The sequence below is a fragment of the Pinus tabuliformis genome, chromosome 8 (assembly GCF_031772625.1).
Source record: "Pinus tabuliformis cultivar Carrire ecotype Pingquan chromosome 8, CPIR1, whole genome shotgun sequence".
Taxonomy (NCBI): Eukaryota; Viridiplantae; Streptophyta; class Pinopsida; order Pinales; family Pinaceae; genus Pinus; species Pinus tabuliformis.
The window spans coordinates 703,964,381-703,978,065 of NC_142294.1; positions in this window are offsets into that span (position 1 = coordinate 703,964,381).

The following is a 13,685-nucleotide window of genomic DNA, read 5'->3' on the forward strand; positions in this document are numbered from 1 at the left end:
CTCACTTACCTCTACACTGCTGGAACCCCAAATCTCTAGGAACCATAGGCAATAAGCTCGGGAAATATATAGATCATGCAGAAAGGAGGGACCAGTACTCCTATGCGAGAATCTGTGTAGAAGTTGACCTGGAGGAAGACCTTCCTAAAGCTATAAAGCTCGCAGTGCCTTATTGGTCCTACATTCAAGTGTTACACTATGAGCAACTCTTGTTTAAATGTCGGCATTGCCATGGCTACAGGCACTTCGCCAGGTATTGAAAAAAGAAAGCAGAGGAGGAGGTCGAGAACTCGAAGGGAGAACAATGGACTCAGGTCTAGAAATCAGCTCCAACTAAACAGAATAACAGAACCAAAGGGAAAGGAGCACCCTCGGGGAGCGGAGCACCTCCCATGGTACAACTACAAGGGGAGGGGAGCTTAGCCCCTCCAAGAGTAGAGACATCCAACAACCCCTTTGAAATACTCAGCACCCCAGAAGAACCCCTAGCTCCAGCAGCCGAAGAGGCTGAACAACAACCCATTATTATGGTAGAAGATAAAAGCTTGAAAGAAACAAACCCTCTACAAGCGGGATCACCAAGAGTAGCCTCTAGCCCCCCATCCTATGCAGAGATGACAAGGAAGAAGTCTCCAGAGATCTTTGGATCCTCAGAAGATGAGACATTTGAGAGGCCTTCAAAAAGAGTTGGGAAGAAATCTCACAGAGAGGCAAGGGAAGAAGAGGCTAAGAAACAAAAAATGCAAGGTAGCCAACCCATGATTGAGATGTCCATCAGCATAAAATACTAGAACCAGGCCTCCAAAGGGAGGATCTTCCCCACCTCTCCTAGTAAATAATGCAATTAGTCTCTTGGAATTGCAGAGGCTTGGGGAATCCCTTAAAAGCTAAAGCTGTGAAGAACCTTTTGAAATCAGAATCCCCCGAGATCCTCATGCTCCAAGAGACTAAAATAGAAGGGACTACCCTTCTCGATCTCAGCAAAGTGAAATGGAAAACAAAATATGGAAAAGCAGTAAGTGCAAGGGGTACATGTGGTGGGCTCGCCACTCTGTGGGAGGAAGACAAATTTCATCTCCAGAGCTCCTTCGAAACACAACACTAGATCTATACCGAACTCTGACACCTTGCAAGTAAGATCACCTTCGCCCTCTTTAATCTTTATGTCCCAGTCCTCTATGCAGAAAAGAAAGATTGTTGGCAAACCCTGTCCGATTTTCTAGATGCTTACTCCCCCAAGAATATAATTCTAGCAGGAGACTACAATCTAGTCTTTGAGCCAAAGGAAAAAAGAGGAGGTATCATTAGTAGGGACCATTTCCTTCCCTTCGTGGAAGACTTGATTCAACAATGGGACTTACTAGATTTTTAGCCAAAAAACAGGCTCTACACTTGGTCAAACAATAGAGCTGGGGCATAGCATATTTCAGCCCGTTTGGATAGATTTTTACTTCAAAGCACCTTCCTCTCCGAAAAGAAGATTATATCCACTAAAATTTTGCCAAAGTTGACATCAGATCATAAACCCATTCTACTGTTGTTCAAAGAAGAGGAAAAATTGGGGCCCATCCCCTTCCGGTTCAGCCCCCTCTGGACAAGCAGGGAAGGATTTATGGATACAATCTCTAAGGCTTGGTCCATCCCTTTCCTTGGATCGCCCAGCTATGTGTCAGAAAAGAAAATAAAGGCCACCAAAACAGCCTTGAAAGAATGGATAAAAAAGCCTTCAAACTCCCCCACTAGTCTTAGAAAACAAACCACCAAGCAGTTGCTCGATTTGCAATTAGACATGGAGCTGCAAGACATTACCTCTTCAGAAATTTAGAATGAGCAAGAAGCCCAACTCATCACTCTCCGATCATTCAGAGTAGAGGAAGAGTCCTTGAGGATCAAATCTCGTAATCTTTGGCTCGAGTCCGAAGACAAAAATTTTGCCTTCTTCCATAAGCAAATTCGAGCTCGTCTTTATAAAATCCACATAGCTAAAATTACCTCCCCTGATGGGACTGTCCACAAAGGTACTGGTGGGCCCCAATATTGCAGCAATAATGCTACAACTCCTAGGACTCCCTTCTTTAATTTTATCACCTGGTAGTTCGTAACAAACTTGGAAGCGACGGTGCTGTATGCACAAGTACTAGCTCTTGTCGCGGCTATCACTTGGTCAGCTGGCACAAGTCCACTAGGAGCTTAAGCCAACTTCTATGAGCTCTTAGAAGAAGCTTTTTAACTGATGGATGAAAGCTAACTCAAAGAAGGCTAATCTACTTGTAGAAAGAAACTAGAAAGCTGAAAGGAAACACAAACCCTAATTTTACCAGCTAGCCCTATTGATGCAAGAAAGAGGATGCAAGCTACTGAAAGAGATGCCATTGACTTCTAGGAAGGTAAAATGCATGTGTCTAAGCTACTTCTACAGTAACATCTAAAAAAAAAACATCTTTTTGTATTTTTGAATAAGTTGTCATAATTATCATGCATGTGCTTTGACTGTTTTGACTGTGCAGAGGTGGATTGGCGAGAGGAAATGCTTGCAGAAGGTTGGGAAGGTTCAAAGAGGGCCTAAGGGGTCCCTAGCACCCTTCCAGAGAGTTTCACAAAGTTTGGCTACCAAGAAACCGCTTTCGTGAGCTTCTACAGGATGTTCAGAAATGGGATTTTGGAGGGTGGATGGAGGGAGAAAGGTGGAGAAGTGAGTGTGTAGGTAGGATAAGGGTGTGAGGAGGTCCAGGACTCGGTGGATGGAGCTGGGGAGCGATGAGGATGGTTGGATTTGTTCAAGGAGGAGTAAAGCAATGTTGCACAAAAATTAGGGTTATGTGAGCGAATGTGGCAAACGTGAGGCAAGAATCCGAGTAGGGTTGGAGCAGATGGGATTGATGGAGTATGGGCAGATATAGAAGTGGTACGGGTGCTCTGCAAGTTGTTTCTCCAACTGAACCAGCAAAGACTTGGAAAATCAGAGACCTAGTTACGTTAATCTAATATGATCTAGCTAACAGTAAAGAGAATGAACAAGAGTTTATTTGTAATGAAACCATGTATAATAACTAAGCAACGAAGCAATCAAAAATCTGAACATGTAACCAACTTCTACAAATAAAAATCGAACACTAATGATTGCATAGCGAAGCAAAGACAATGTTTTTGGTGGCAGCAAGGTCACCTTGATCCCAGCTCCTGAACCCACTGGGGGAGAGGTGAAATCAGAGGTGCTTGATGGCCCTTTTTTGAAGATCTTCCCTGTTAATAACCTATCAACTCAATCTGAACATAAAAATCATTTTTAATCATCAAAAGCAACCTAAATAACAAAACAAGATTTAAATCTAAATAGAAGATTTTATTCTAAGAATGCAGCAAAAACACATAAAAGTAAACAAAGGAGGTACTGGGCACTTGGGTTGGGCCCAACCCCAAGAGCTACAGCCTCCTAAGAGAGATTAGAGCTGGTACAAAGCTGGATTCATCTTTTTTGAGCAAGAAATAATAGTTACATCAAAAACTGTCCACAAGGGAAAGCTTGAAAGCGTGCTGAAATGCAGAGCTAATCAACTGCCTAAAAAATGACTAAAATCGAACTATAAACTAGCTAACTTCTGCCTACAAAGTGACTAAATGAAATGAGGCCCTAAGCCTTCTTATTTATACAAATTGAGGACCCCAACAGTCCTCCAAAACTTTAGGAACTCGGCTGCCAAAACTTGTAGTTAACAGCACCTTTACTAGCCCTTGCTCGGCTGCCCTTGTGATAATCGACTTGGTGGCCCTTGAACTCCAAGCTGATGGTGGAGAATTCGAGGTAAGGGCCCATAAATGAAGGAGACACCTTCCTACAAATCCTCTCCATGAATTTGGCTGCCAAGTGTTCATTTAAACCTTTGATTTTGCCTCCAAATTGACCAAAAAGACTGCATAAAGCACACATTAGACTTGCTGGCATAATGACTAACCCAATTCACTCTATTAGCATAAATATAATAAAAAACATGCAATAAACTAATGAGAATGGTGGATTAAGTCGAATTAGGAGGCTGAATGAGCCCATATAACTGTCCATTTTTTGGGCTCATCAGGTACATCTCTGTTAAAAGAGGCTACAACCTCTCACTTCCAGCAGTTGTACAAAGAAGAAGGTTTGGACGCTGAGGAGGAATTCTTAGACTTCCTCACTCACGTTCCAAGAATGGTAAATGATGAGGATAACTCAAGCCCCCTGAAGCCCTTCACTGAAGATCAAATCAGCAATGTCATCTGGATGATGGAACCAGACAAAGCTCCAGGACCCGATGGGTTCTCCATTAATTTCTACAGAATTTGTTGGGACATCATCAAGGCTGATCTATTTCGAATGATCAAAGGCTTCCTCCAAAAAGCGAAAGTGGGAGGAAGCACAAATTCCACTTTCCTAGCTCTAATCCCAAAAGAAGCAAACCTGGTGTCTTTCAATTGTTTTGGGCCAATTTCGCTAGGCAATGCGTCCTACAAAATTCTCTCCAAACTCCTTGCTAATAGAATTAAGCCTTTGCTGGAAAAAATCATCTCTCCCAGCCAAGGTGGGTTTGTTAAAGGCAGGCATATCCTGGATAATGTGATCCTTGTGCAGGAAACCATTCATTCCAGCCACCAATGCCAAGAACAAGGGATGCTCATCAAGCTGGACATGGCGAACGCCTTTGATCGGGTAAGGCACTCTTTTCTCCTCCAAGTTCTTTCTACTTTTGGCTTCAACTCTGATTTTATAAGATTGATTAAAGCATGTATAGGAGAGCCATGGATCACCCCTTTAGTAAATGGCAGGCCGACCAACTATTTCAAAGCATCGAGGGGCATAAGGAAAGGCTGCCCTCTGTCCCCCTTCTTGTACATTTTGATGGCAAATTCTCTAAGTCGAAAGCTAACAGCAAAGAAGTTAAATGGGACACTTCCAGGCATCATGGCGATGAGAGGAACAAAGCCAATCAACCACACCCTATTCGCCAATGAATCTCTACTCCTGGGAGGTGCTTCCCTTAAAATTGCGAGGGCTTTTAATGATGATATACAAAGATTCTGCATAGTTTCTGGAGCTCTTGTAAATAGGATGAAAAGTGCAGTGTATGGCTGGGAGGTAGATCAACAAACCATTCTTCGGATTGCTCAATCCCTTGGCTTCAAGGGCTTCACCTCCTGGGATAAATTCAAGTACTTAGGTCTGCCTTTAACTCTATGAACTAGCAAGACCCCCCATTGGCTGGAAATTATCAGAAAAATTAAGGAAAAAATCACTGCTCGGGGTGGTCAGTGGCTCACCACAGCCGAGAAGCTTATCCGTGTAAAATCTGTTCTCTCCTCCCTTCCAATTTATCGGGCTTCGTTTCTTTTGGCTCCAAAAATGATCACCAAGCAGCTTTCTAAGTTGATTCAAAATCTGTTGTGGTAAGGAGGAAAGGGGAATAAAAAAAAAATCATCTAGTAAGTTGGGACATTGTGAAAAGGCCATTACCAGAAGGTGGTCTTCAGGTAAGAGACCCCAGGTTGGCCAATATGGCTTTGGGAGGAAAGGTTCTATGGAAAATCTTCTCAAATCACCGACATCCTGTAAGCCAAATACTCATTAAAAAGTATTTGTGCGGGCTCTCAATGAACAATAGGGATGAAGGAGCTTCATGTAAAGGAACCACCCTATGGAAGCTCTGCAGCCGAGGATGGGAGTTTTTTAAAGAACACCTGTACAAAATCCCTATAAACGAGAAAAGAATCTGGTTGTGGGAAGATAAGATTACGGGCCTCCAACCCCTCAAATTCACCCCTGAATTCACAAATTTGCATGACTGGCTCATTCAAAATGGCATCCACAAGCTGGCATATATTTCTTCATGGGACTCTGGCAGGAATTGGCGCACCTGGGATATCCCCCGCCCCTAGATAGGTTGCAACCTCAACATTGCTTCTTCCTTGTTGCGATCTCAGGAATGGCTCATGTGCACCTGCGCTCAAGGGAAAATTGGGGTTGGGGGAAGATCGGTGCTTACACAACATCACAGGGTTTCCCAGTTCTCCAAGCGTAGCACCCACAGATCCACTCTTCTTCGTTGTGGCAGCACGTTTGGGACCCCTTTGGTCTCCCAAATATCAATTTCTTATGTTGGGTTCTCATGCACATAAGGGTTCTGACATGAGACAACTTAGCAAAACGTGGCATTATCGGGCCCCATAGATGCCCTCTCTGCTGCTCGGCTCAGGAAACGCTTGATCATTTGTTTATTGACTGCCCCTTCACTCAAGAAGTATGGATGCAGGCTATGCATAGGCTCAATGCTCAAACCCCATTGCATCTCACAGTAGTTAATTTATTCGCCTCCTAGAAAGGGCGATCCCCTCATGCGTTGAAGAGCAAATCCACATGGGCCAAAATTTGGTATGCTATACCAAAATTCATTTGCTGGGAAGTGTGGTTAGCAAGGAATGAAGCCACTTTCAAAAATAGTCTGCGCTCTCCCACTGTAGTGGCTGCCAAAGCCAAAGCATTACTGCTGGAGACTATGGAGAATCGACCTCATAAGCCAGACAATGCGCTCCTCCTTGAAGAGATCAGTTGGCTTGGTGCTTCTCTTAAGTGAGCCAACAACAAAAAGAACCTCTCTCGGCCTTGCTCCAACCTAGAGTGGCAGCTCCGGACCCCTAAATTGGATTTTCAAAAGTGGTGGAAGAATTAGGGAAAAGTTACAATTTTCTTCGATGGAGCTTCCAAAGGAAACCCGTGGATATCAGGAGCAGGGGGTGTAATCTAATCCCTAGACAATCACAACAAAGACAGTTTTATTTAGGGCCTAGGGTAGAGCACTAACAATCAAGTAGAAATCTTAGGACTTCTCAAAGCTTGCCAGCTTACTCAGGGGAATGGAGAAAAAAACATTAAAGTCTTCGGGGACTTGGAAATCCTGATAAAAATCTTAAACACAGACGACTATCTCAATAATCTGGCGCTCAAAAAGACCCTGTAGAGACTCCGAAAAGTGTTGTAGAATTTCACCACCAGTTCCTTTTATCACATCCTCTGAAATCTAAACAAGGAAGTGGACATAAGGGCAAATATGGGCTACCTCTTAGCCCAAGGAGAACTCTCAAAGAATGAAAAGCACCTGTTTGGTACCATATTCTATAAGATAGAAGTTTCCCAACTGTGCAAGAATAGGACAATGACCCACCAGTTTTTTTGGAAAAAGAAATATGTAATAGGCGTTGATTAGGCTCCGGCCCAACCTTTTATCATTAAATAAAATTAACCGTTTCTATTAAAAAAAGAGAGAGAGAGATTTTTTTTGAAGAAAGATGTCTTTCTCCAATTTCCAGCCCTAGTTCCCACCGTTCAAAGGGAAAGATTATGATGTGTGGGCCATTAAGATGGCAACCACATTGCAGGCTCATGATGTTTGGGATTATGTCCAGTTTGGGTTTTTAGAACCCAAGGATGAAGCAGAAGAACGAGCCCTCACTAATGCAGAGAGGGATCTATGGAAAAGAGACAAGAAGAAGAATGCACAAGCATTGCAACTTATCTAGCAAGGAGTGGACCGAGCAGTGTTCCAGAAGATTATTAGCACACCTTCAACAAAGGAAGCACGAGACACTTTGGTGAAAAGCTATAAAGGTATGGCCAAAGTCAATATTGTTAAGTTGTAGAATACTATGAGATATTTTGAAAGTCTACATATGAGGGAGACAGAGGACATCGATTTTTTCATGATTCGGGCCATGGCTGTCATAAATCAGTTAAAACTTTATGGTGAGGAAATTAAATATCAAACAGTGGTTGAGAAGGTCCTCAAATCTTTGTCTACCAACTTTGATGTTGTGGTAGCAGCCATAGAAGAAGCCCAGGATTTGGCATCACTGACAGTTGATGAGTTGATGGGATCAATTCTATCGCATGAGGCGAGGATAGATAGAAACAAGGATTCCACTTTAGAGACCGCTTTCAAAAGTCAGGTTTCTATTTCAAGAGATAGAGGTCGAGGCAGAAGTAGATCAAGAGGCAGAGGACGAGGCGGAAGATATTTTGGTCAGAGAGATGGCCAAGAAAAGCATGAACATCAAAGTGGAAGCAATTGTAGAAACTTCAGCAATAATCAAAGATTTGACAGATCAAAGGTGAGATGTTATTATTGCAATAAATTTGGTCATTATGCTCGTGATTGTAGGAATAATATAGTTGATCAAGGGAACCAAAGAGCTAATGTCACCATAGATAGTACTAACTCCATGTTCCTACCTTGCCATACCATGCACGAACCCTCTCATAATGTGTGGCTGTTAAACAATGGTTGCATTAACCACATGACCAACAACAAGAATTTGGTTGCAAATTTGGATCAATCTGTGAAGACAGAGGTAAAGTTGGGGACTAACAAGACTGTGGATGTAGATGGCAATGGATTGGTCAACAATATGACCAAGCAGGTGGAGCAGAAGACAATCTCAGAGGTATATTATGTTCCCGGTCTCAAACAAAATTTGATAAGTGTTGGTCAATTGACACAGAAAGGATAAAGGGTTATCTTTCAAGGACAAGAATGCGTTATATATGACAAGCCCCAAGCAAGTAGCTAATAGTAAAGGTGCAAATGACGAGGAACAAACTCTTTCCTCTAGTTATGAATTATAGTGATCAGGTCAGTTCTTTTATAATTACATGTTCTAACGATTATTGGTTATGGTACTTCAATTTAGACACTTTCACTTTTCTAGTTTAAGATTGTTGCAGTAGAAACAGATAGTGAGAGGATTACCTCGAATTAAGGAACCTACTAGTACTTGTGTGTATTGAATCTTGGGAAAGAAACACAATGAATTTTTTCTAAAGGGAGTTGCATACAAAGCAAAGAAACTTCTTGAGCTAGTGCATGCAGACTTGTTTGGACCTATGAGGACATAGTCAATTGGTGGAAGTTATTACTTCCTCAGTTTCATTGATGATTATAGTAGAAAGAATTGGGTTTACTTCTTGAAGATAAAGTCTGAAACTTTTGCAAAGTTCAAGGAATTCAAAGCCTTAGCAGAGAACCAAAGTGATCGAGAGACCAAGGTATTGAGGTTAGATCATGGTGGAGAATATCACTCAAAGGCATTTCATGATTACTGCAAACAACATGGAATCAAAAGACAGTTTACAACTAGATACACACCGCGGTAGAATGTTGTAGTAGAGAGAAATAACATGAAAATTATGAACATGGAAAGGAGCACATTGAAAGACAAAAACTTGTCTAATGAGTATTGGGAAAAAGCAGTTGCATGTGTTATTTATGTGATCAACAGATCTCTTACAAAGAGTGTGATGAACATAGTACCACAACAAGCATGGTCAGGTATGTCTTGCAATGTATCTCATCTCAGAGTATTTGGATGTGTAGATTATGCACATGTGCCTAAAGAACGAAGAGTCAAATTGGATGATAAAAGTGAAAAGTGCATATTTACTGGTTATAGAGAGAAATCAAAAGCTTACAAATTGTATAACCCTGTCACCAAGAAGACCATATTTAGAAGAGATGTTGTGTTCAAAGAATAAGAGTCATGGAATGGGATTGTAGACAAAACAGTTGATGCACAGGTGCCACTGATGGAAGAATATGATGTAGCAGAAAAGCAACAAGAATCACAAGTGAATACACCAAATAGAGACACACCAACAAGGACTCTAAGATTTTCAGAGCAGCATGGATCTTCAAGCAGATCAATAGATCGAGATTCTTCCAACAATCAATCAGGTGATGAATCAAGCAATGGTAAGAGAAAGATGATAAGTCTGAAAGATATTTATGATGATTTGGATGTTAGTTCAAATTTTACATTGTTGTAATTCCAACCTTCTTCTTTTGAAGAAGCAATCAGAGATGAAAATTGGGTGCAAGTCATGGATGAAGAAATTGAAGCTATTGAAAAGAATAATACATGGGATTTGGTTGATTTACCAAAGGACAAAAATCTCATTGGTGTAAAGTGGGTGTACAAGACAAAATTGAATGAGAAAGGTGAAATTGACAGATTTAAAGCCCAACTTGTAGCAAAAGGATTCTCACAACAACTTGGAATAGATTTCAAGAAATGTTTGCTCAAGTAGCCAGATTGGATACTGTAAGCATAGTTCTAGCCACAACAACTCATAACAAGTGGAAAGTATATCAAATGGATGTGAAATTAGCCTTCTTGAATGGAACTCTAGAGGAAGAAATTTATGTGTAGGAGCCTCCATGATATGAAGTTGAAGGTAAACAAGATAGAGTTTACAGGTTGAAGAAAGCGCTTTTTGGACTCAAGCAAACGTCAGGAGCTTAGTATAGCAGAATTGATAGTTACATGATCAAGAATGGATTTTGCATAAGAAACATTGAGCTTACCTTGTACACAAAGGTAAATGAGAATGGACATATTTTGATTGTTTGCTTATATGTTGATGACATGATTTTTATAGGTGATTTTGAGTTAGATGAATTTAAAGCAACCATGATGAAAGAATTTGAGATGATAGATCTTGGTCTCATGAAATATTTTCTTGGCATAGAAATTTAGCAATCTGAAAGAGGAATTTTTATTTGTCAAAATAAATATGTCAAATATCTATTGAAAATATTCAATACGGAAAATTGCAAACATGTTCCTACACCAATTGCAACAAGTACATAGTTAAGCAAGGATGATGAAGGATCAAATGTCAACTCAACTCCATTCAAAAGATTGGTTGGCAGACTCATGTATCTCACAGCTACAAGACCAAATACTATGTAAGAAGTGAGTTTGATTTCTAGATTTATGGAGACTCCAAAAGACACACATTGGAGTGCAAGAAAAAGAATTCCAAGATACATAGGAGGAACTAGAGATTGTGGCATAATTTATGAAAGCACAGAAAAGAAGAATTTGATTGGATACACAAAGAGAAAGCATATTGATATTAGATATCACTTAATTAGAGAACTTGTGAGCAATGGAGAAGTTCACTTGAAGCCTTGTAAATCTAGTGATCAATTAGATGATATATTTACTAAGTCATTAGCAAAAGATGTGATTGCGTTTAATAGAAGAAATTTGGATGTTGTAAGCCTAGTTGAGACATAGACTAGCAAGCATGTTTGAGTTATTATGAGTCAGTTTTAGTTTAGCTGTCATAATTAAGGGGGAGTGTTAATATAATCTAATTACTCCTGCATGAGGAGTTGGAAAAAATTAGAGAATCAACTAACTCAGTGTTGAGTCAAGTCGAGTTAATTCATAGTCGAACTTATAGTGTGTGGTTGCCTGTCAAGTTATTTTAGGCGAGTCACTAGTTGGAAAAGGTTAAATATCCTTTATTGGGTTCATTATAAGAATCAAGTTTTTGTGTGATCAATAGAAGAGTCTCAACTCATGTGTTTTGTATGAATTTTGTGTTTAAGCTCCTCCGCCTTTCCAACAAATTGGTATCATAACTGAGGAAAGATCACAAGATCCGTGGCGCTTGCAAAGCTAGTGAGAAAAAGGCCGAGAGAAAAAAAACGATGATTTATTTTAATAAATTTGTGTTGCAAATTTGTCGACTTGTTAAAAAGCGCGCAGATCACACTTCGTTAGTGTAAAAACCGCGCAGATATCGTTTAACTATGATTCTGTCAAAAATTGGGTTAATTGCGCAGTTTTTATGTATCGGGAGTGCGCAAGCCCGTAAAAAATTACAAAACGCGTGACATATTATAACCACCCTGAACAATTACAGGGGTATGTTTAAAAGTCTTTGTTAAAGGGTTTTTTGCAACCCACGTGGAGTACAATTTGAAGTCAACGTTTGTTGAAGTTATACGTATTTTTAAACGGTGGATCATTATAAAGGTTTGTTTTGTTTTATATAAAGAATTCTTATCGAAATATTTTATAAAGAAACAAATAATATTCAATGTTTTTACAAAGCGCTTTTGTTAAAGAGTTTACATATTAAAGTTTTTATTTAAGATTTTTTTATATATAAAAAAATTATATAATCAAAGGATTTAAAAAAGGGATTTATTATATTTTTTGAAAGGGAAATTTGCAAGATTATAAAAGGAGAAATTTAGGGTTTCTAAAAAGAGATTTTTTTTTTGAAGAAAGATGACTTTCTCCAATTTCTAGTCCCAGTTCTCCCATTGTTCATAGGGAAAGATTGCGATGTGTGGGTCATTTAGATGGCAATCACATTACAGGCTCATGATGTTTGGGATTATGTCCAGTTTGGGCTTTCAGAACTTAAGGATGAAGCAGAAGACCGAGCCCTCACTAATGCAGAGAGGGATCTATGGAAAAGAGACAAGAAGAAGAATGCACAATTGTTGCAGCTTATCCAACAAAGAGTAGATCGAGCAGTGTTCCAGAAGATTATGATCACGTCTTCAACAAAGGAAGCTTGGGATACTTTGGCGAAAATCTATAAATCTATGGCCAAAGTCAATATTGTTAAGTTGTAGAATACTAGGAGATATTTTGAAAGTTTGCAGATGAAGGAGACAGAGGACATCGATTTTTTCATGAATCGGGCCATCACTGTCGTAAATTAGTTAAAAATTTATGGTGAGGAAATTAAATATCAAACATTGGTTGAGAAAGTCCTCAAATCTTTGTCTACCAAATTTGATGTTGTGGTAGCAACCATAGAAGAAACCCAAGGTTTGGCATCATTGACAATTGATGAGTTGATGGGATCACTTCTATCGCATGTGGCAAGGATAGATAGAAATAAGGATTCCACTTTAGAGACCGCTTTCAAAAATCAAGTTTCTATTTCAAGAGACAGAGGTCGAGGCAAAAGTAGATCGAGAGGCAGAGGACAAAGCGAAAGATATTGTGGTAAGAGAAATGGCCAAGAAGAGCATGAGCATCAAAGTGGAAGCAACTGCAGAAACTTTAGCAATAATCAAAGGTGAGATGTTATTATTGCAATAAATTTGGTCACTATGCTCGTGATTGTAGGAAGAAGATAGTTGATCAAGAGAACCAGGGAGCTAATGTCACCATAGAGAGTACTAACTCCATGTTCCTAGCTTGTCATACCATTTATGAACCTTCTAATAATATGTGGCTATTAGACAGTGGTTGTAGTAACCACATGACAGGAAACAAGAATTTGGTTGCAAATTTAGATCAATCTGTGAAGACAGAGGTAAAGTTGGGGACTGACAAGCCTGTGGATGTAGATGGCAAAGGAGTGATCCACATTATGACCAAGCAGGGGGAGCCGAAAACAATCTCAAAGGTACATTATGTTCCTGGTCTCAAAAATAATTTGATAAGTGTTTGTCAATTGACACTGAAAGGATACCTAGTTTTCTTTCAAGGACAAGAATGTGTTATATATGACAAGCCCCCAAGCAAGCAAACAATAGCAAAGGTGCAGATGACGAGGAACAAACTCTTTACTCTAGTTATGAATTACAGTGATCAAGTCAGTTCTTTTACAATTGCATGTTCTAACGATTATTGATTATGGCACTTTCGATTTAAACACTTGCACTTTTTTTGTTTAAGATTGTCGCAACAGAAACAGATGGTGAGAGGATTACCTTCCATTAAAGATCCTGTTAGTACTTGTGAGTATTTCATCTTGGGAAAGCAACACCATGAAATTTTTCTAAAGGGAGTTGCATACAGAGCAAAGCAACTTCTTGAGCTAATGCATACATGTTTGTGTGGACCTA